Genomic DNA, 22,101 nt, shown 5'->3' with positions numbered 1-22,101 from the left:
CTGCCAGCGCTGCGCTCACTACCAACACACCTATGGGCTCAGTATTTCGAGGGTTCATGAATCAGTGAACAATTCAATCTTTCATCGAGCAAACGATACATGTTGCAAGTTAATAATTACATTTCTCCACTTATATCCATATCACACTCCCCCCTGATCCTAAAGATCACTTATCCCTATGAAACGTTATACATAATGAAAAAAAGATTCCGTTATATGCATACAACTCCCGCTTGATCCTAAGGCAAGTCACAATACTGAAAAGGGACGACGGGTCGGCGTTCTCTTGAGTTGCGGCGCGGCAGGGGCCGTTCCGGTTCCTCTCCATTCTCCCTCGCGACTTCTGCTTCATCTGTAGTCGGCCTCTCTTCGCAATCCGCTGGAGTGTTTTCAGTAGTCATCGGCGTCCATGTAATCCTCCTCATCGACTCCACGACCGGTGGTGGTGACGTGATACGGCGCAGGTCACGCACGTGGCGCGGCATGTTGTCAACTTCAACATTCTGTGGGGAGACTATTTTTGTTATTGTTCCGACTTCTGCTGGGATAGCGGACCCACACTCTGTCGCCTACCTGGAGCTGATGCCGTGCATCCTTAGACCGGTCATGCTCGCATGCATGTCGAGCAGCTTGACCTCGTACCTGAAGATGCAGTTGGCTGGCGCGGAGGAAGGGTCGTCACTTCGTGGCATTGTGTTGTAGCGGTAGACAGCTTATTCAACAGAGCAGCGTTTCCCCGCTGCTATGGTCTTAACTGACCGATGACATCGCTCCGCAATTCCGTTGCCTGAAAGAACGTTTGCACAGCGGTACGTGACATTTATTCCCCAGAGGCTGGCAAACTCGCTGAACATCGAAGTACGGAAGCTGGTGGCGTTGTTGGTCAGCAACTCTTTCGGTGCACCACGCTCGTAAAACACTGACTCCAGCTTTTCAATGACACACGCTGCATCTTCTCCCTTCAGTCTTCTCCATATGGCGTACCGAGATGGGCCACAGTCTATCAGCGTCAGGTAATGCTGGTCTCCGACGTGGCAGATGTCCATGCTGACTCTGTCCCAGCAATCCGCTACTCCCAGTGATCCTCTTTCCCACTTTACGGGTGCCGGGTCAATGGATTGGCAGGCTTCGCAGTTACCCACGACGTTTAGCACCTACGCTCGGGTGACAGATGAGAAGAGCCTCCTGCAGAAGTACAGCGTGCGCTTAATGCCTGGATGCCCACTAGTGCTGTGGATATTAGCCATCTCACCATCAGACACGGTAGATACAGCCCCGCAGACCGACTGGACGGTTGCAGAAGCCAGCCACTTTCTCGGCACTCTGGTTAACACGTCGGCCTTGTTTTCAGATGAAGTGACGAACTGAACTTCCAGACTCAGCCCGCATTCACTGATGACGTCTTTTATCGTCTGCAGACGCCGGGGGATAAGCATTTCGCTGGCAGCCTTAGTCTTCAGCCACGACTTTACCGACAGCGCGTCCGTCATCCAGTGGTATACAGTCTTCGAATCAAAATACCGTCAGGTCATTCGGCGTTACAAGACCAAGTCCCCTCACGTCATTGTCTCTGGAATTCTACCCAGAATCAGCACTAACGCCGGCTTCAACAGCAAAGCGAGCAACATCAATACTAGTCTGAAGGAAATTTGTGACGACGAAGGCGTGGCGTTTACAATTGCCTGGCACCACTTCTTTGAGCGCCCAGACTTGTTTTGGAACGATGGACTACACCTGAATGAGGTTGGGTCGGCGCGTTTCGGGAGGCTTCTGGACGAGGCAGTGAAAAGCTTTTCGAAAAGCCTTTCAAAAAACGGCGGGCGAGGACGGGGCAAAGGCAGCCCTTGATCAACCAACCCGTAGCGTCAGTGCGACTCACAAGAAACTGTGTAACTAACGACGCCTCCGACAAGCGAACTGGTACAACTCGTCACGGCCACATTTCTATCATGTACACAAATGCACGTAGTTTAATACCCAAAAAGGACGAAATTAGGGCGTATATTGCAACAGGGAAACCGGATGTGGTAGCCATCACAGAGACTTGGGCCAACTCTACTTATCTAGAATCCGAACTGTCATTCCCTGGGTACGAAAGCTTCCACAAAAGTCGAAAGCAGAAGAAAGGAGGAGGAGTAGTTTGCTACGTAAAAAAGTACACTCCCTGCCATAAAAATAGACAAACAGGACGCAGAGAAATACGATTCTGTCTACGTGGAAATAACAGCAAATAACAAGAAACTAACACTTGCAACCGTATACAGGCCTCCGAAACAACAGGCAGCCGATGACACTGCCCTCTACGAAGAGATTCACTCTCTAACACAAAGCAATGAAGCAATTATAATTGGGGACTTTAATTGCCCTAACATTGACTGGGGACTGATGACTGGAGATCGAGAGGGTAACAGGCTTATAGAAATGGTGGAGGATTCGTTCCTCACTCAAGTTGTAACTCAACCAACAAGAGAAAACAATCTGCTGGATCTGGTATTAGTAAGCGACCCCGACCTCATTCGCGACTGTACAGTTGGTGAGAAACTTAATGGGTGCGATCACCACTTAATCCGTTTTAATATCAATATATGTCACAAACTCGTAGATAATCCGTCAGTGATACCAGATTACAAAAAAGGAAATTTCAACTTAGCCCGTGCGCTGCTTCCCCCTACGACGTGGGACCAACTTGGCATCACCGACAATACAATCGGCAACGCGTGGAACGTCTTCAAAGATAAGCTGTTGCAAGTAGAGAAGGCTACAGTGCCTACGAAATCCAGGCGAGTAAATGGGGCCATAGGTCCACCGTGGATGACCAGAGAAATAAATAGGGCAGTAAACCTAAAAAAAAGGAATTATAATTTGATGAAAGAGAATGCTACGGCCGAAGTCAGCACACAGTACCACAACAGCCTCAGAGCTTGTCGCAGCCTTATTCGGAGTAGCAAACGCAACTATGAAAAGCAAATAGCGCGCGAAATCAAAACTAACTCCAATAAATTCTTCACGTACATAAGATCGAAAAAGAAAGTAGAATCCAGTATTGGTCCCCTGACAGACGAGACTGAATCTGTAACTTAGGACAGTAAACAGATGGTCAGAATCCTCAACAGTAACCTCGCATCCGTATTCACAGTCGAGGACATCGAAACCATTCCCGAGGGTCCTGACCCGCCGAGTGAGATCACGCCGCTGGAAATTGACTCAATATGCGACCAAGAAGTAAAAAAGTACTTGGACAAACTCGACACGAACAAGTCAACGGGACCCGACAGTTTGTCCCCGCGGTTATTAAAAGAGCTGAAACAACAAATACTTCAACCACTCACTAACATATTCAACCGGTCAGTTCAACTAAACAAGGTCCCGGAAATACTCGAAAAGATTATTAGAGATAAACTTGTTAAGTTTCTAGAAAACAATAATATAATCTCCGACACCCAGCATGGCTTCAGAAACAAGCGCTCCTGCCTAACGAATTTATTACACTTCTTCCAAGGTATATATAGGAACTGGGATGCCCACATCCCCAGTGATGTTATATACCTGGACTTTCAGAAAGCCTTCGACAAGGTACCCCACGAGCGACTCCTTAAGAAACTGCACTCGGCGGGCATCGGAGCCAATCTGATTGCGTGAATAAGAGATTGGAGCCAATCTGATCGCGTGGATAAGAGATTGGCTCACCGACAGAAAACAACGAGTACCACTCAACGGACAGCCTTCCGATTGGCCTCCAGTCACTAGTGGAGTTCCTCAAGGGTCAGTGCTGGGACCCATCCTCTTTATCATATATATCAATGACCTAGAATCAGGACTGAAATCCACAATATCGAAATTTGCAGATGACACCAAGGTGGGTGGAGAGGCCCTCACAAAGACCGACTGCGAAATCATTCAGAAAGACCTCAATCACATTATCGAATGGTCGGAAAAATGGCAAATGTCTTTTAATGTTGACAAATGCAAAGTCATGCACATTGGGTCCCAAAATAGTAACCACGCATACATCATGAATGGGAGACCTCTGCAAGCGATACAGGAGGAAAAGGATCTTGGAGTCACTATCAGCAGTGACCTGAAACACGCGAATCACTGTAAAAAAGCATAAAACAAGGCCAACATTATGCTCGGGTTCATAGCGAGGAACATCGAGTGTAAAACACCAGACGTGATGCTATTCTTGTATAATTCCATGGTAAGACCGCACCTCGAGTATGCAGTGCAGTTCTGGTCTCCCAACTACAGAAAGGACATTGCTTTACTGGAAAGGATTCAACGACGCGCCACAAAGATGATTCCAACCTTCAGGGCTCAACCGTACGAGGAACGACTCAAGCGACTCATCTCTTTACATTGGAGAAAAGACGCCTACGAGGGGATATGATTCAAATCTTCAAGTATCTAAAAAAGTTCAATAACGTCGATTACTCCAAATTCTTTGAACTGCAAACCAACTCAAGAACTAGAAATAACGGTTTACCCATTCAGTCGAGTCGATGTAACACAGACATTGGAAGGAGTTTCTTTTCAAACCGAGTCATCCGCCACTGGAACAATCTTCCCTCAGAAGTAGTAAATGCGAATACCATCAACTCCTTCAAATATAGAATCGACCGTCATTTCGCTGCGTCGGGAGTAAACTGAATATCGAGGGGCTTCCATCTGCTCCTCAATATCGAGGTGCTTTCATCTGCTCACCAAGCCCCAAGTGGCGGTCGAGCAGATTAAATCACCCAAGCGGGCGACCTCGTAATGAGCCAATAGGCTTTCAGTTGCCTGCATTTCCATGTTTCCATGTTTCCTCCCCCCTAACTCTTCCGCCACAGCCACCCACCCTGTTAGCACCAATCCCTCTCTCCACCCGCCCCTTCCTCCTGTTTCAGCTTCTCTTCCCGCTTCTGGTGCCGTGCCTAGGAAGGTCTTAGTTGTTGGGGACAGTCAAGTCAGGTTCATTGACAGATACATTTGTTCAAAGGATAAGGGCAATAGACTTAGAGTTTACTTTCCCGGGGCAGATTTACAGCACGTTTCTGACAGGATTGAGGCTATTTTAGCGGGGGAAAGTACTCAGCCAATCGTCTTCTGCAGTTTCGGTGGCAATGATATCGGTAGAGTGGGAAGCGAAGAGATATTTAGGCGCTTTACGGAATCATTTGCCAAAGTGAGAGACTTCGGGGGGGGTGCCGGCCGTTTGTGATATTTTGCAAAGATGAAGGATGGCTTTCCAGTAAACAGCAGGCTGGCGGCTCACTGTAAGCGAAATGGTTGGCTTTTCATTGATAACTGGGACCTCTTTTACGAGAAGGGCACCTTGTATGCTAAGGATGGTGTGCACTTGTCACTCCAGGGGGTAGAGGTTCTAGCTGACTCCCTCGAGCGATCACTTAGCACCCTACAGGACTTTTAAAGAAGGCGAGGGGGAAGGGCCTAACATCAGTGGCTATGCATCGCAGACTGGGACTACGGGGCGCAAGAGTAATCGAAAGAATGTAAGAAAGGATGGTCTAACGGCTTATTACACCAACAGTAGGAGTCTCAGGAACAAGATAGATCTACTGAGGGGGAAAGCATGTGTCGAGAAATTCGACATCATAGCCATCACGGATACATGGGTGGACTCTGCAAACATAAAACTCCATGTCAGAGTATGAAATCGATGGTTATCAGATGTTTCACAGAGATAGAAAGGGAAGAAGGGGAGGGTGGTGGGGGTGGCACTTTATATTAAAGACACACTTAAATGTTCCGCTAACAACTCTGTTCAAACAAATGGCAACTCAGAATCGGTTTGGGTGGACATCCACAAAGGGAAAGACAAACTAATTCTAGGGGTTCTTTACAGGCCTCCCAACCTTAGCAGGCAGGACACTGATATATTCCTACAAGAGGTAGGTAGGGCGAGCAGGAGCAAAAATGTCTGCATAATAGGGGATTTTAACTATAGGAATATAGACTGGGAGGGCGTGGTGGGTGATCTAGAATCTGAGGATTTTCTGAAAGTAATACAAGATAATTTTCTCAAGCAGACAGTGAGTGACCCCACCAGAGGAAATAACATTTTAGACTTAGTCCTAACTAACAACGAGAATATGATCAGTGAGCTAGATGTTGGGGGAGAATTAGGTGACAGTGATCACAAGGAAATTAGGTTTAAATTAGACTGGGCGGTGACCCATGAACTCAACCCTGTGTTGGTGCCTGTCTTTAGAAGAGATGATTATGAGGGGCTCAGAGGACACCTTGAGGAGGTAAATTGGGGAACCTTAGGGCTAGATGAGGGCCAGATCTCAGGGTTGGAACCGGAAAGACAGGGGAATCATGTAGAAATTACCTACATTAATTTAGTGAGAGTAATTGCAGAGGGCCAGAGACAGCATATCCCTTACCAAGCACGTAGGAAGGAAAATAACGACCCTAAATGGATGGCCCACAGACTCAAGCATGAGATTGGCTTGAAGAGAGGAATTTATAGGAAAATAAAGAACGGAGAAACCCACCTCAGGGGTACGTATGTTGAGCTAGCCAGGTTGGTGAAGAGGAACACCCGCCTAGCAATAAGAAATTATGAGATTAGGGTAGCCAACGAGGCCAAGAGCGATCCCAAGGGCTTCTTCAAATTGTGCAGAACGAAAACAAGGGACAGAATTGGACTGTTGAAAACAAACACAGGTGAGCTCGTTGAGAATGGAGAAGATATGAATCAGATGATGAATGACAATTTCCTTTCAGTTTTCACGCAGGAAAAACTAACAACCATTCCGGAGAGAGTTCAGGTATATGAGGGCGAAGAGAGCGACAAGTTGAGGGATGTGATCATCACTAGGCAAGTAGTCCAGGATGAGATTGGTTGGTTGAAGAAAAACAAATCGCCGGGCCCAGACGAAATATTCCCATTGGTTCTGAAAGAGTGCAAGGAGGTCCTCAGTGGCTCAATTACCAATATCTTTAAGATGTCGGTAAATTATTGGTATGTGCCCAATCAATGGAGAGTAGCTAATGTTACGCCGATTTTAAAAAAGGGAGACGAGTCAGCCACTTCAAATTATCGCCTAATTAGCTTAACATCAGATGTAGGAAAGATGTTAGAGTCAATTATAGCCGGAAGCATTCGGGACCATCTAGAGAAGCATTGTTTAATTCATGATTCACAGCATGAGTTCACAAAGGGCAGGTCTTTCCTTACTAACCTGTTGCCCTTCTACATATTATATCTATATTTCAATAAAGCGTTCAACAAAGTCCCTCATCACCGGATATTACTAAAATTACAGGCTCACGGCATAGATGGGAAATTTTTGAACTGGATCAGGGCGTGGCTTAGTGATAGGAAGCAGAGAATGGAAATCAATGGTAAAAAAAATCTGAATGGGGCAGTGTTACTAGTGGAGTCCCACAAGGGTCGGTGCTGGGTCCTCTGCTTTTTATTATTTAAATCAATGATTTGGACACAGGAATTAGTAGTGATGTCAGTAAGTTCGCAGATGATACCAAGATCGGTAGAGTAATCCAATCAGACAGGGACGCTAGCGTTCTCCAGGATGAGCTTGACAGACTATATGATTGGGCGGGGAAGTGGCAGATGGAATGCAATGTCGGAAAGTGTAGCATTCTGAGTGTAGGTAGGAATAACCCCTCACACATTTACTCCTTAAATGGTACTCCTCTAAGCAGGTCTGGGAGTGAGAGAGACTTAGGAGTACTAGTGAGCGCTGACCTCCGTCCTAGGGCTCAATGCATTCAGGCTAAAAATCGGGCAAACAGAGTACTTGGTTTCATCTCAAGGAGCGTAAGCAATAGGAGCGCTGAAGTAATCCTCAAACTTTACTTAGCAATAGTTAGACCTCATCTCGATTATGCAGTTCAGTTCTGGTGCCCCTACTATAGAGTGGATATCAAGATGTTAAAATCTATACAGAGGAGGATGACAAAGATGATTCAGGGGGTGAGAAACTTGCCTTATGAAGACAGGCTGAAGCATCTAAATCTACACTCTCTAGAAAGGCGAAGGTTGTGAGGAGACTTGATCGAAGTCTATAAATGGATGAAGGGCTTTAATAAAGGGGATGGCAATACGATTTTGATAGTAAAAGAGCCAGGTAGGACGCGTAGCAACGTTTTTAAGTTAGACAAATTCAGATTCAACAAAGGCATAGGCAAGAATTGGTTCACCAATAGAGTGGTAGATGCATGGAACAGGCTTGGGAGCCATGTTGTGAGTACCAATACCATAGATACATTCGAAGAGATTAGATAAAGCTATGGATGGTGAGGTGAGGTGGGGTTGAGTGTACAGGAGCTGCTTTGTATAGGCCAACCGGCCTCTTGCAGACTCCTTACGTTCTTATGTTCTTATGTAAAGTACTTATATTCCTTTGATGAAACAAGGTGAGGCTCACCACAGTGGTAACATCGCACAGGGCCAGGGCCAGGGCGTGGTTATCCATGCCACAACACAAACTGAAAGGTGTTACCAAGCTTAACAGTGATGAAAACTTAAGAAAAGCTGCAGCTACTTTTATGTCATGCTGTGCAAATGCAAATAATGTTGAGAGATCGGGAAAAAAGGAAAAAATGACAACCTGGATGATCTCAGGTACCAAAAATTTGGTGGGAAAACAGCAAGGAGTACCATTGTAGTAGACCCATGCTCTCTTCCTCCCACATCATCATCAGCAAAGTTCCACAGCCTCAGGGTATACCAACAAGTGCAGGTGTGGCTCGATTACAAGACTGGTGTACCACCTGACCAGTGGGGTAGGCATGTTAGTAAAGGTAGACTTGTGGCATTGATGACAGACAAACCTCCAGCTCCATCTCAGTTCCTGGAAATGATTGTCTATAAGTATAGGACTGGCTGTGCCACACTTCGGTGCACATGCTGGAAGTCAGATTTAGACTGTACAATTGCATGTGGTGAATGCCTTGACTCATGTTCAAATTCTTTTTTAATGGAAGATTGTGACTCTGATGATACTGATGCCTTGATTTATCATGTCTGAACTTCACTAATTAAGAGTATGTGAATTGCTGTGAATTGATAAATGGACTGTATACCTAACTTCATGTGTTATGTGTACGGTACTGAAAAGAGCATTATATATGTAAATATTTCACTGTTTTTTTTACTGCCCAGCTTAAAGGGCAAGGAAATAACAACATAAAGTAATTATATGTGCCAGTATATTACAATACAGAACAAAACTGCATGAGTTAGGTGGAAAGATATGGAAAAAATAAGATTTTTTGGACTCGGCAGCCATTTTGGTTTACCCCCAAAAAAGGGTGTTCCACATTTTTTTTTGGTAAACTTTTAATATATTACTCCTTGGAGTGTAATTTTTCAGAAAATGTATGGGTCAGAACATTTGCAATTTGTGGTGGGTCTACCCCTCTGTGGCCAGGACTATACGTGAACTATTCCGTGGACATTTTTGTGGCACTGACTTGTCTTGGGCAGACCCTTTAGGGAGTAGGGACTTCCCAGAGGCACCACCAGGAGCCGTGAAAAGCTCTAATGTGGCGATGAGAGAGACACAATACTCCCCGTGTGGGAGTATTCGGGGACTGGCGGACGTCGGGAAGAGAGGCAGGCCGGGGGAGAGGTGTAATAATACTCAAACACTATATTTGAAGATTCACTTCCCCACACCCCCACCCACCACGGAGCCCAACAAGGGGAGGCTGGACGTTGGGGCCAGATTGCACCCAGCAGCCCCAGGGGTAAGGGGGAGGTATACGCGGCCAATGACAGGCGTTTAACCGCGGGACCGTTGCTTCCGCTCACCTGTCAGTGACTGCTGGATCCTAGGCAACCCATGACCAGACGACTGATTCAGCGAGGCCACACTGAACCACCCGTCTTACCCCAGCCCTTCCACCAAAGGAGCGTGTTGCCCACCGAGGGAAACAACATCCCTCCCCGCGGTGGACTCAACTCCGGGAAGTATACGGGAAAACACGTGGGGAGACAATAGCCCTTCCTTAGGTTATAAAAGGGCGCGCCCAGGCGACATCAACAGTAGGTCTACACTACCGGTGATGAGGGGGGAGCACTTGGTCCACGAGGTCAGCGGACATCGAGCCCTATCGAGGTAGGCATGCCACCATGGTAGGTGGTGACGCCGACCTCGGTTAAAGCCCCGTCACCACGACAAGGTGACTCCTCATTGACGGGGTCAAAAAAGAATCACACCATGTTTTGTCTGTCTGCAAACGAGCGGCAAATAACTGACTCGAGATGTACGAGAGCGTCTACTGTAGATCTCATTTTTCAAACCCCTGACTGGTAAGGAGTCAGATGGCCATTGTTCTCTAGATGGTGTACCAGGCGGAAGTTTACCATGTTTACGAAGTGTTTACATGGACAGGATGTTAGTGCAATGGATCGGTAGTGTAAGGGCTGTGAACCATCCTTCCCAGGTTTACAGATGGGAAGGACAATGGCTTTGCACCACTCACCTGGTATGATGCCTGTGTGCCAAACTGAGTTGTATATTTGGAGCAGGACTAAGGTGTCGGATCATGGCATATGGGATGTTTTCGGGACCCGGCGAGGTGTCGTTGCAGAGGGTAAGAGGTGATTGTAGTTCCCGCATGGAGAAGGGAACGTTGTATATTTCGGTGTTGAGGGATGAAGACTCAACCAGGCGTCTCTCCTGTTCTTTCATGTGCCGGCGTGCTTCAGGTCTAGATCCCCGCTGAGACACAGCAGCAAATGCACTGGCTATGATGTCGGCAACTTCGGCGCTCCCTGATATTATGTTACTGTTGATTTTCAGTGTAGGTGGTGGTCTTGATGAAAACTTTCCTGTTATTTTGTGTACCCTCTTCCACACTGTGTCATATGCGTCTGTGAATTAAGTGAGGATATATAACTGGAAAATGAGGATCGTCGTGCTTCTTTCAAAGGCTCACCACAGTGATAACACCGCAGTGGGCCAGAGCAGTTGTCATCGTGGGTAAACATGCCACAGTCCACACATTTTTTCAAGGCCGTTTTTCAAGGGTCGACTGGTCTGGGTGACGTGACAATACGCTTGGCAGTGAAAGGATCTTCTGGGGTTGAGGATATAGGGCTTCACATTGAAATTTAGCCATGCCAGCTTGACAGCCTTGATCAGTACTAATCGGCTGAAAGTAAATAATAGGGTTGGTGTAGGTGTGAATATTCCGTCTACTTTTCGTTGCACTCGTCATACTGAAGCCACATCGTAATTTTCTAGTTCGTTTCCAATCATTCTTGTGAGTGGCGGAGATGGTCCCGTGAAAAGACAACACCCCGAGATTGGTTCATGGTGGCATGGGGAGAGCAGGACACTGATGCACCCGGAACTGAGGTAAGGGCGCGGAGCTTTAAGCTCTCTTCTGGTGACGATACTTCAACCAACAAGCTCCCGTCCCCTTGTGGCATGATCTTGGGCTCACGCCCGTAAGCCTTGACCAGAGAACGATGCACTTCAAAAATGACGTGGTCTTTTATTGTGCAGCCATCGACAGACTTGACTACAATGTACTTCTCAAAAAACACACTCATATATACCAGTTATAACTTCTATTTTGGAGACTGGGGACCCCCCAGGTTTACGTGAATCATTCCCTGAACGCTTTAGTCGCACGGACTTGTCTTGGGTAGACCCTCTAGGGGGTAGGAACTTCACAGAAGCACCACCGGGAGCCATGAAATGCTACACAGTGGTGATGAAAGAGGACCTTGTGGAAGAATAGTGGGACAGGCGGACGTCAGGGAGAGAGGCAGTCCGGGGCAGAGTAGTTATATTGCTCATGCCCTTTATATTACTATTCCAAACCCCACACCCCGGCCCACCACGGAGCCCAACACGGGGAGGCTGGACGTTGGTGTCAGACTGCACTCAACAGCCCCAGGGGCAATGTGGAGTATACGCGGCCACTGCCATGCGTTTAATAGCGGCCGCGGGTCCGTTGCTTCCCCCCACCTAACAGCGACCGCTTGACCCTAGCCAACACATGACCAGCCGATTTAGCGGGGCCACACTGACCCACCTGTCTTTCCTCAATCCCCCCATCAAAGGAACGTGTTTTCCACCGAGGGGAACTACACCCCGCCACGCGGTGGACTCAACTCCCAGATGGGAAGGCACGGGGAGTATACGGGACGCCACGCACGGCAAACACGTGGGGAGACAATAGCTCTGCCCTGTGTGGTAAAAGGGCGGGCGCAGGCAACATCACAAGTAGGCCTCCTCTACTAGTGATCAGAGGGAGCACTTGGTCCACGAGGTCAGCGGACATCAAGCCCTATCGAGGTAGACAAGCTACCACGGTAGGGGGTGCCGCCGACTTAGCTTCAACCCCGTCACCACGACAATTTAACTCCCTTCCACGGGGAGGTGAATTGTGGTAACCCGATGTTACACTGGCTCTGTGTAGGTTTAAAAAGTTATTTCCCACCACAGATTCAAAGGGCCAATGGGCCGGTGATGAGCACTGTCGTAACGCGCAACTATAACGTATGCTCCCAGCTTGACCTATAATCAGAGGCAAATCACAACTGGCTGTCACAGGGTGTGGTCATCTCCCTCCCTCGGTTACCCGATATATCTTGTGTAATCTGACTTGTTGCTCCTAAGTATATAAAATATATTTCGATATATCTACAAACTTTTAATGGAGAGTCAACCAACCGGTAACTCGGTCCTCTTCGACCAAGAAAGGGTAAGTCTCCAAGAAGATTTGGAACTTTAAATCTTAGCCTGTTCTGACAGATGAGAGATGCCCTTTCATACAGATAAGTGCCAGGTTCATGAAGACAGCGTCTTGAGGGTCTGAATATCAAAATTGCGTCAAACCGCAAATTCTCTTAGCATTGCATTAAAATAGCGAATAAAGCGAACAGAATGTTGACTTTTAATTATAAGAAACTTCTCATTCAAGAATAAAGATATAATATTAATAGTGTACAATAGTTTATTTAGACCCCCTTTGAAAAATTCGGAACAGTTTTGATCTCCCCAGCATGAGAACATTCCTGAATTAGGTGTTTAACGCAGGGTAAGTAAAATGCCAAGTAAAAGAAAATTATCGCTTAAAAATAAAGGCATAATAGTGCATACAGTAATTTAAAACATGACGTTGCAAAATTATAGCGTGTTCAACGTACGGCAAGTAAAACAATCTTTCCTTGCAAAAGAAATCTTACGATGTAAGGCTTCCATATGTAAACATGTTATCTCTTGAGAAACATCGTCTCTAAGGAATAGTGATGTTTGAAATACCTAACGGCTTACGAATGTGAATAAATTTTTGTTTATGATAGATTACACCTCTCGAACAAGAAATAACGGCACACAACTGAAGTGTAAACAAATAAATTCATACTGCAGCATTTTTTTTCTTCATCAAAAGTGTAGCACGTAGTTTAGTAGTTCGGTGCAACACGACTGATTCATTTAAAAAAAAATCGACCGCTGTTTCCTAAAACTTAACATTCACTAGAGCTGAATTGCACGTTAGAGCTGAAATGCAGTCTTGTTGACTATTAGGAAGTTTGTTTTGTTGCAATTTCGCAAAGATATGAGGAGAGACCACCTAGTCTGGACCACAGGATTTATGTGGTCTGAATAAATATGTAAATCTGTGTAAATCTTCTTGCAGACGGCATGCTTCCTCGGCCCCAACGCCGGACACCTCCCCCGATGGCACAGTCTAGCTCGCTCCTTCAACCCCTGCACCTGGGTGGCTGTGCTCACCACTCTCGTCTTTGTCAGCCTCGTATTATATAACCTTGCTTGCCTCAGGTGGGTTCAATTTTTTTTTTCTCTCTCTCTCTCTCTCTCTCTCTCTCTCTCTCTCTCTCTCTCTCTCTCTCTCTCTCTCTCTCTCTGGAAGTGTACAGTAAACGAAGATATTTCTTATGCTACACTCTTGGTACACTTGCTCCTCCTCCTTCCCCTCCCTGCGTGTACTTAATCACGCGTACACCCTACACCTTTTTATTCTCCTCCTCCTTTCCTCTTCCTTCTTCTCTTTTTCATGTATACTTAAATACTCGGTAGTGCTTTCCTGTTGGCAACCTTGTTACCGCACACACACACACACACACACACACACACACACACACACACACACACACACACACACACACACACACACACACACACACACACACACACACACACACACACACACACACACAATATATATATATATATATATATATATATATATATATATATATATATATATATATATATATATATATATATATATATATATATTTACACACACATGCATACAAACATACATACATATATATATATATATATATATATATATATATATATATATATATATATATATATATATATATATATATATATATATATATATATATATATATATATATATATATATATATATATATATATATATATATATATATATATATATATATATATATATATATATTTATATATACACACACACACACACACACACACACACACACACACACACACACACACATTGGCAGCTGTAGTTGCTCTGTGATTGGGGTGATCCATGACAGCAATCATGACGTCACGCGTGGGGAAGGAGCTTCGGGCCAGGGAGACTTTTCTGTAGGCAGATGGCAAATACGCCCCCGGTACATGAAAAAGACATGTGTATATCTATCGTGACCCACCCTATAAGGCGGGCAAAGACAGTCTCCGTTTTACGACTCCTTATATGGGAATACGATCAGGGACGGACAGCCCTGGTCGGGACTTCCCCCATCTCTGTCGTGGCAATCACAGCCTCACACGCCCTCTGGAGAGCAGACCGCACGGTGGGATACAAATCCCTAAATGGAAAAGCGCACTATGTAGGAGGGCGAGAAGCAGTGGCTGCGCTACTTCATTGGCCCCCTCATTACCATGCACTCATAGATACGTGGGCAGGTACCTCGTATGATTGTAAAATATTATACAAAACTTGGGCATCAATTCAAAGATAAAGAACTAAGGATTCTCAGAAGAAGCCATCTTAATGACCATTGTCACGTTAACATTTATGGAAAGTTCTTAAGCGTTAAGGTCATTTTTTTTACGAGAAAATTTGCCAGCGCGCGGACGTATGTTTGCCTGGCGTGCCTTGCACCTCTTAATCCTTTGTTTGGTTACTGCAATTCTTGCTCCTCCCCATAAACCATCACCTGCAATAATGTAGAGTGTTTAGAGTACATGGCAGAGCTGGGTAGCTAATGCATCAAAGTTCGTAGTAAGTAGTTCGCAGATTAATTAATTATGGAAGTTTATCCGATGGCGCGTGGGTAAATGTTTTTTTTTTTAATAAAACATTTTCGAATTATTCAAAGCCGATTCCTAATCAATTTTTATTCTAGATCATATTTTATTGACGAAATTATAACAAACCCATCAAAGATCAAGGTGGTGAAAATAGAACGAATACAAGTAAGTCTTGTCACATTATATGCATATAAGAGTAAACGTAACTATTTTTTTTACAGCTGAGGAAACAGTACAATGGCCAAAAAAAAAACACATTAATGCAAAAAAAAGCCCGCTGCTCATTGGTCCTACAAAATAGTCAAGAGGAGTGGCCGAAAGATAGGTCAATTTCGGGAGGATAGGTGTCCTGATACCCTCCTCTTGAAGGAGTTCAAGTCGTAGGCAGGAGGAAATACAGGTGAAGGAAGAGTGTTCCAGAATTTACCAGCGTGAAGGATGAAAGAGTAAAAATGCTGGTTAACTCCTGCGTAGGGGATTTGGACAGTAAAGGGATGAGCTTGAATAGAAAGTAGTGTGCGGCGAGGCCGCGGGAAGGGGGGAGGCATGCAGTTAGCAAGTTTAGAAGAGCAGTCAGTCACAGTGAAAATATCGATAATAAATAGAAAGAGAGGCAACATGGCGGCGGATTTTAAGAGGTAGAAGACTATCAGTAAGAGGAGGTAAGCTGATGAGCCGGAGAGCCTTAGACTCCACTCTGTCCAACATAGCTTTGTGTGTGGAACCTTCCACCCCCCATACACACACACGTAAGATGCATACTCCATACGAGGGCGAACAAAGCCCCTGTATATGGATAACAACTGTGCAGAGGAGAAGAACTGGCGGAGACCATGCAGAACACTCAACCTCGAGGAAGCTGATTTAATGAGAGAGGAAATGTGAAGTTTCCAGTTAAGATTTTGAGTTAAGGATAGACCGAGGACGTTTAGTGTTGAAGACAGTGACAGCTGAGTGTTGTTGAAGAATAGGGGATAGGTGTTTGGAAGATTGTGTCGAGTTGACAGGTGGAGAAATTGGGCTTTGAGGCATTGAAGGACACAAGGTTCCTTTTAACCCAATCGGAAATGATAACAAGGTCTGAAGTTAAGCGTTCTGCAACATCAGGTATGGAGTCTTGTAATTCCTGTTGAGAGGGTCTTCTGTTGAAAGAAGTTAAATAATGAAGAGTGGATTCGTCAGCGTATGAGTGGATAGGAAAGTTTGTTATGGAAAGAAGATCATTGACGAATAACAGGAAGAGAGTGGGTGATAGGACATAGCCCTGTGGAATACCACTGTTGATAGGTTTAGGGGAAGAACAGTGAATGTCTACCACAGCAGAGATAGAACGGCCGGAAAGGAAACTGGAGATAAAGGAACAGAAAGAGGGATAGAATCCGAAAGAGGGCAGTTTAGAAAGCAGAGTTGTGCCAGACTCTATCGAAAGCTTTCGATATGTCTAGCGCAACTGAGTAAGTTTCACCGAAACGGCTAAGAGAGCATGACCAAGAGTCAGTTAAGAGAGCAAGAAGATCGCCAGTAGAACGCCCCTTGCGGAGCCCATACTGGCGATCAGATAGAAAGTCAGAAGTGGAAAAGTGCTTTTGAATCTTCCTGTTAAGGATTGATTCAAAAGCTTTAGATAGACAGGAAAGTAAAGCTATAAGACGGTAGTTTGAGGGAGTGGAACGGTCACCCTTCTTAGGCACAGGCTGTGTGGAGGCGTACTTCCAACAGGAAGGAAAGATACATGTTGATAGGCAGAGGCTAAAGAGTTTGACCAGGCAGGATGTCAGCACGGAGTCACAGTTTTTAAGGACAATAGGATGCACTCCATCAGGTCCATAAGCCTTCTGAGAGTTGAGGCCAGAGAGGGGATAGAAAATATCATTCATAAGAATTTCAAGCACTACAGGCACAAGGTAGTCAGAGGGGGGATGAGTAGGATAAATAAGCCCAGAATCGTCAAGAGTGGAGTTGTTACAGAAAGTTTGAGAGAAGAGTTCAGTCTTAGAGTTATATGAGACGGCGGTGCCGCCGTCAGGGTTAAGGGAGGGAGGGAAAGAAGAAGTGAAGTTGGAGGAGATATTTTTGGCTAGTTGCCAGAAGTCTCTGGAAGAATTAGAGAAAGCAATACTTTTACATTTACTATTGATGAAAGAGTTTTTGGTAAGTCAAAGAATAGGTTTGGTACGATTCCGGGTGGAAATGAAAAGATCATGGTTAGCGGGAGGTCGAAGGCTCTGGTACCTTTTGAGAGCTGCCTCTCTATCTCTGACAGCACGAGAACAAGCGTGTTTAACCCTAGAACGCTAACCATGGGTATGAGGTACCCGAAGCGAAGCGAAGATTGCCATTGTGTATGGTTCCGGTGCTCTGAGGGTACCCACCTCCTCAGTAGCTTCATGTGCCCGCTTGACAGTGTAGGGGAAGGTCACGTTGTCTCGCTCTCTCTGCTCACCTTTGTTGTAGGCCTACATTCGGGTGCGGCATACCCATGGTTGGTGATACAGGGTGTTGTACATGTCCCTAGGATATTGTTTACATACTTTTTTAGTGATCACCTGTGCAGTGGATCACAGGACCTGGGAGGCCATACAAGAAGTTTGGAAGCCATCGGATGATAATTTTTTTTATGAAATTTTTTTTTTTAAATTTTTGAACATTTTTCCTATTTTTAGTAACATTTTTCAGTACCTGATTTTCATACCAAAACAATACGTTTTTCAGTTCTTCTTAATGTTAAGTCAAGATACAAAGTTTGAAGTCCCTTCATGTAACTTTATTCCATTAAAACTTTACATTTAATTTTATTTTATTTTTTTTCAAAATCGGGTATGATGTACCCATGGTTAGTAGTGGTGTGACTTTTTCTAAGGTTAGTGTTCTAGGGTTAATCCAAGGCGTTTTAGCATGAGGAATAGAGAAAGTACGTGGAATGTATGCCTCCATTCCAGAGACAATCACCTCTTTGATGCGCTGGGCACACACAGAGGGGTATCTCTCCTGGAAGCAGTAATCATTCCACGGGAAATCGGAAAAGTACATCCTCAGATCGTCCCACCGACCTGAAGCAAAATGCCACAAGCATCGCCTCTTCGGTGGGTCCAGAGGATGTACAGGAGCGATAGGACAGGATACAAAAATAAGGTTGTGATCGGAGGAGCCCAACGGAGAGAATAGTTTGACAGAGTAAACAGAAAAGTTGGAGGTAAGGAAGAGGTCTAGTATGTTGGGCCTGTCTCCAAGACGGTCGGAAATACGTGTAGGGTGTTGAAGCAACTGCTCTAGATCAATGAAGATAGCAAAGTTGTAGGCTTGTTCACCAGACTCGATCACTCAGTATTTGTCTGGGTGTATCTACTCGGCAAAACATAGTCATGAGAGCTTCAGCCACAGTTTGCGTTTCAATATTCTTCAGCGGCACCACTTCCACCCAACGCGTGACAAAATCTACGAGCGTAAGAATATACCGGGAGCCAGCGATGGCTCAAGGCTCGATCGGCCCAACCAAATCTACCGCTACTCTTTCAAAGGGAGAGTCAATAATGGGCAGTGGCTGTAAGGGTGCAGGCTTTACCCTACCCCTATCTATAGTCTTTTGACACACATCGCACGACCTCACATATCTAGCTACCTCCTGGCCTATCCCTGGCCAATAACAATGTGCTTGTACGCGAGCGAGTGTCTTGGTTATTCCCATGTGACCGCCTAGAGTAGTACTGTGACCTAACTTAAGAACAGCCTCTCTGTATCTCGCCGGCACAACTAACTGCAATTTCCTTTCACCCGAGGGAGAGATAATCTGCCTATATATCAAGCCACGCTGCTTGATAAAACTGACGCGGTTGTCATTGAGCTGAATGACACTGTTTTCCTGCAAACGTTTGCGTACGCCGTGCAGGGTGTCGTCTCTCTTCATCTCCTTCCTTACGTCCTCGCTGTTAGTTAGATCTCCAAGAGATGTAACCATGAGAGGCCTAACAGTACCCTTACGCTTAGCAGCTGCTCGGGTCACTACTGCTGCACCAATCTGAGGCTCACCTTCTCCTTGTACCCTTTCACTTTCTCCAAAATCCTCTGGATCCAACACCGCGTTAGGTGTTTGAGTGACGGCATTTTTACTCACCCCTTTAGTAGCTCCGGGAATGTTGCCAATCACTAAATCATAGAGCGGTGTTTCGAGTGTCGCCGCCATGATCCAGCCTGTGTAATAGGGTGACTTGACTTTTTATCTTGACTTCAGGAGCTATCACTGGCGCGCTATTCAACAGCCATAATTTTCTACGTCTGCCTGTGAATTCATGGCTCCTAGCTAAGCTGTGCCTCAGTGTACAAATGGTAGAACCACTATCCCTCATCACCGTAACCTCTCGGTCTCCTACCCAACCTTTACTCAAATTGAACCGCTCATCGTACTGATTTGTGGCGGTTCCGGCCACTAGTCATGGATTCTGCGCCTCATCGCGAGACTGGCCGTTCACGGAAGGCACAGGTGGTGTCGAACCCTGCTTTCTACCATAATTACCATGCTGCGGGGCACTTTCTTGTCTTACTGCAGCATTTTTGTGCCATTTATTACCCTAACTCTTCCGCTTGCATTTTCCACTGTGATATAGACATCTTGCGAGATAAATACTTCGAGCCTAACAGCCAATACTTTCCTATGGAGTGTGAGGTCAGACCCTGTTCGGGCGCCATTTTATGTGGGGTTCTTGAAAGGTCTGGACTTCCGACTCCCGCCTGCCTGATTTTCCCGCCTTGGTGAGGGACTGAGTTCCTGCTCTCTCAATCAAAATGGCGGTCACTTCCGCGGTATTTTTCCACGGGCCAATCCTAGAACAATGAAATCATGACACCATACATTTTTATTCTTACTTCTATTGTATTTTAGGTAACGATTCTTGAATAAATAAAACAATCAACAAGTTTCTTTGAAGACTAGCTATTTAAAATGCCAATGAGTGTGTTATGTAAAGCCTTCATCAAGCGATTGCTTGCTGTATATCTCATTTTCTAAATGGTATTCTGGCGAACTTGTAGCTGAACCATTTGCTCAAAATTATCAGTATTTTTCATTATCATTATCATTTTATTATTATTATTATTATTATTATTATTATTATTATTATTATTATTATTATTATTATAATTATTATTATTATTATTATAGTTGATATTGTAGTTTTAAGTAGTAGTTGTAACAGTAGTCGTCTTAGTAGTAGTAGTAGTAGTAGTAGTAGTAGTAGTAGTAGTAGTAGTAGAAATAGTAGTATAGTAATAGTAGTAGAAGTAGTTGTTGTTGTGGGAGTGTTAGTATCATTATCATCATATTTTAATATGCATAACAATTATTGCTCCATTTTTTTGTGTGTGTAGTCAGCAGAGGGAGCAGGCCCACGGCAGCCCCGTCAGCCTGTCCTGGGTGGTCCTGTACACGTGGGGCGTGCACACGGGCGTGTCCCAGGAAGGCACAGTGAGGGGCTGGGCCGTGCGGGCGGCAGTGCTGGCGCTGTGTGTGTACGCCGTTATCCTCACTGTCGCTTACACCTCCACCCTCACCGCCTCCCTCACCGTGGCCAAAAAGCAGACCGTCGTCAACACCATTAGGTACATTTTTACTTTAATTGGAAACAATTATATTTCCATCAATAATGTTTGTGTAGTTGATCCTTTTTTTTCTACGGCACAGAAGGTGAGCCAAGGGGAAAACAAAAGTAGAGAAAAAAATGCATAACAGACCCAACAAATAGAAGACAAGGGGCGATAGCACAAGCCAAATATCAATTTTGGCCCATGGGAGTCTTATTACACTCCCCTTGAATGCGTTCCAGCGGTTGGTGTTCACATGTTTAGGTGCATGGTAGTCTTTTATATTATACACTTGAGATTTTGCACTACCATACATATTTCAGGCATGTTTACCGTGACGGTACCACAGCTAGCAAGTCGTGGATTTCTGCTGTGTTGCAATAATTTTTTTTTTTTTTTTTGGGGGGGGGATGTATTTCTCATTGAAATTTTCACCCTTTTACTTTTACACTACTACTCAGGGAGATGCAGATTTCATAAAGAAGTGGTGGAGCAGAGGCACAGTTGGTCTTGGTGCTGATGAGGAAAACACAAGATGTGTGACTCAGACTCTAAAGCCGACCATACATACGCAAGCCCGGCTTGTTCTGCCGACGAAAACGGGCGGGTCGTCGCACTGTCCCTCTCGTCCATGGACATCTTGTGGTACCCTGACTTTGCATCGAGTGCAGAGAAGAAACGAGCCTTCCCGAGCCTATCGAAGAGGTCCCCAATAACGGGGATAAGGTACAGCGTGGCTGGACTGGAGACCTTGTTCACTGTTCAGTAGTCGATTGCTAGACGCAAACTGCCGTCTTGACGTCGGGACTTTCTGATGACGCCCATCTCCTGAAGCTTTTGTATCTCTTTCCGTACCTCACCTTCGGTCAGTAAAGACAACCTTCGTGGCCACAGTGCACGGGGTGATGCTCGAGGATCCAGCCTGATAGAGTGTTACACGCCAACCCTCATCAGCGATAGACTTCCTCCAGTGTAGAAAACCGACTGGATTTTCCGAAGAATTTCCATGAGGTCCTCCCTCTGATTAACATCTTGTTCATCACCCAATTTCAAGTCAGTGAGAGGATTCCCTTCACAAGTGGCTGGCGACACAGACGCGACACTCGTTAACGTGACTCCTGTCTCCAAAACACCAAGTATCTCCCCTCTGTGTAGAGTTTCTTGTGTACCGGACGTGCTCGCGACACGTAAGCACACAGCCCCGTCAATTGACCCAGTGATGCAGCAATGAGTGGGCTCTACTACGGTTCCCTCTGGG

The sequence above is a fragment of the Eriocheir sinensis genome, chromosome 6, assembly GCF_024679095.1.
Source record: "Eriocheir sinensis breed Jianghai 21 chromosome 6, ASM2467909v1, whole genome shotgun sequence".
NCBI lineage: Eukaryota > Metazoa > Arthropoda > Malacostraca > Decapoda > Varunidae > Eriocheir > Eriocheir sinensis.
This window is presented reverse-complemented; position numbering follows the sequence as displayed.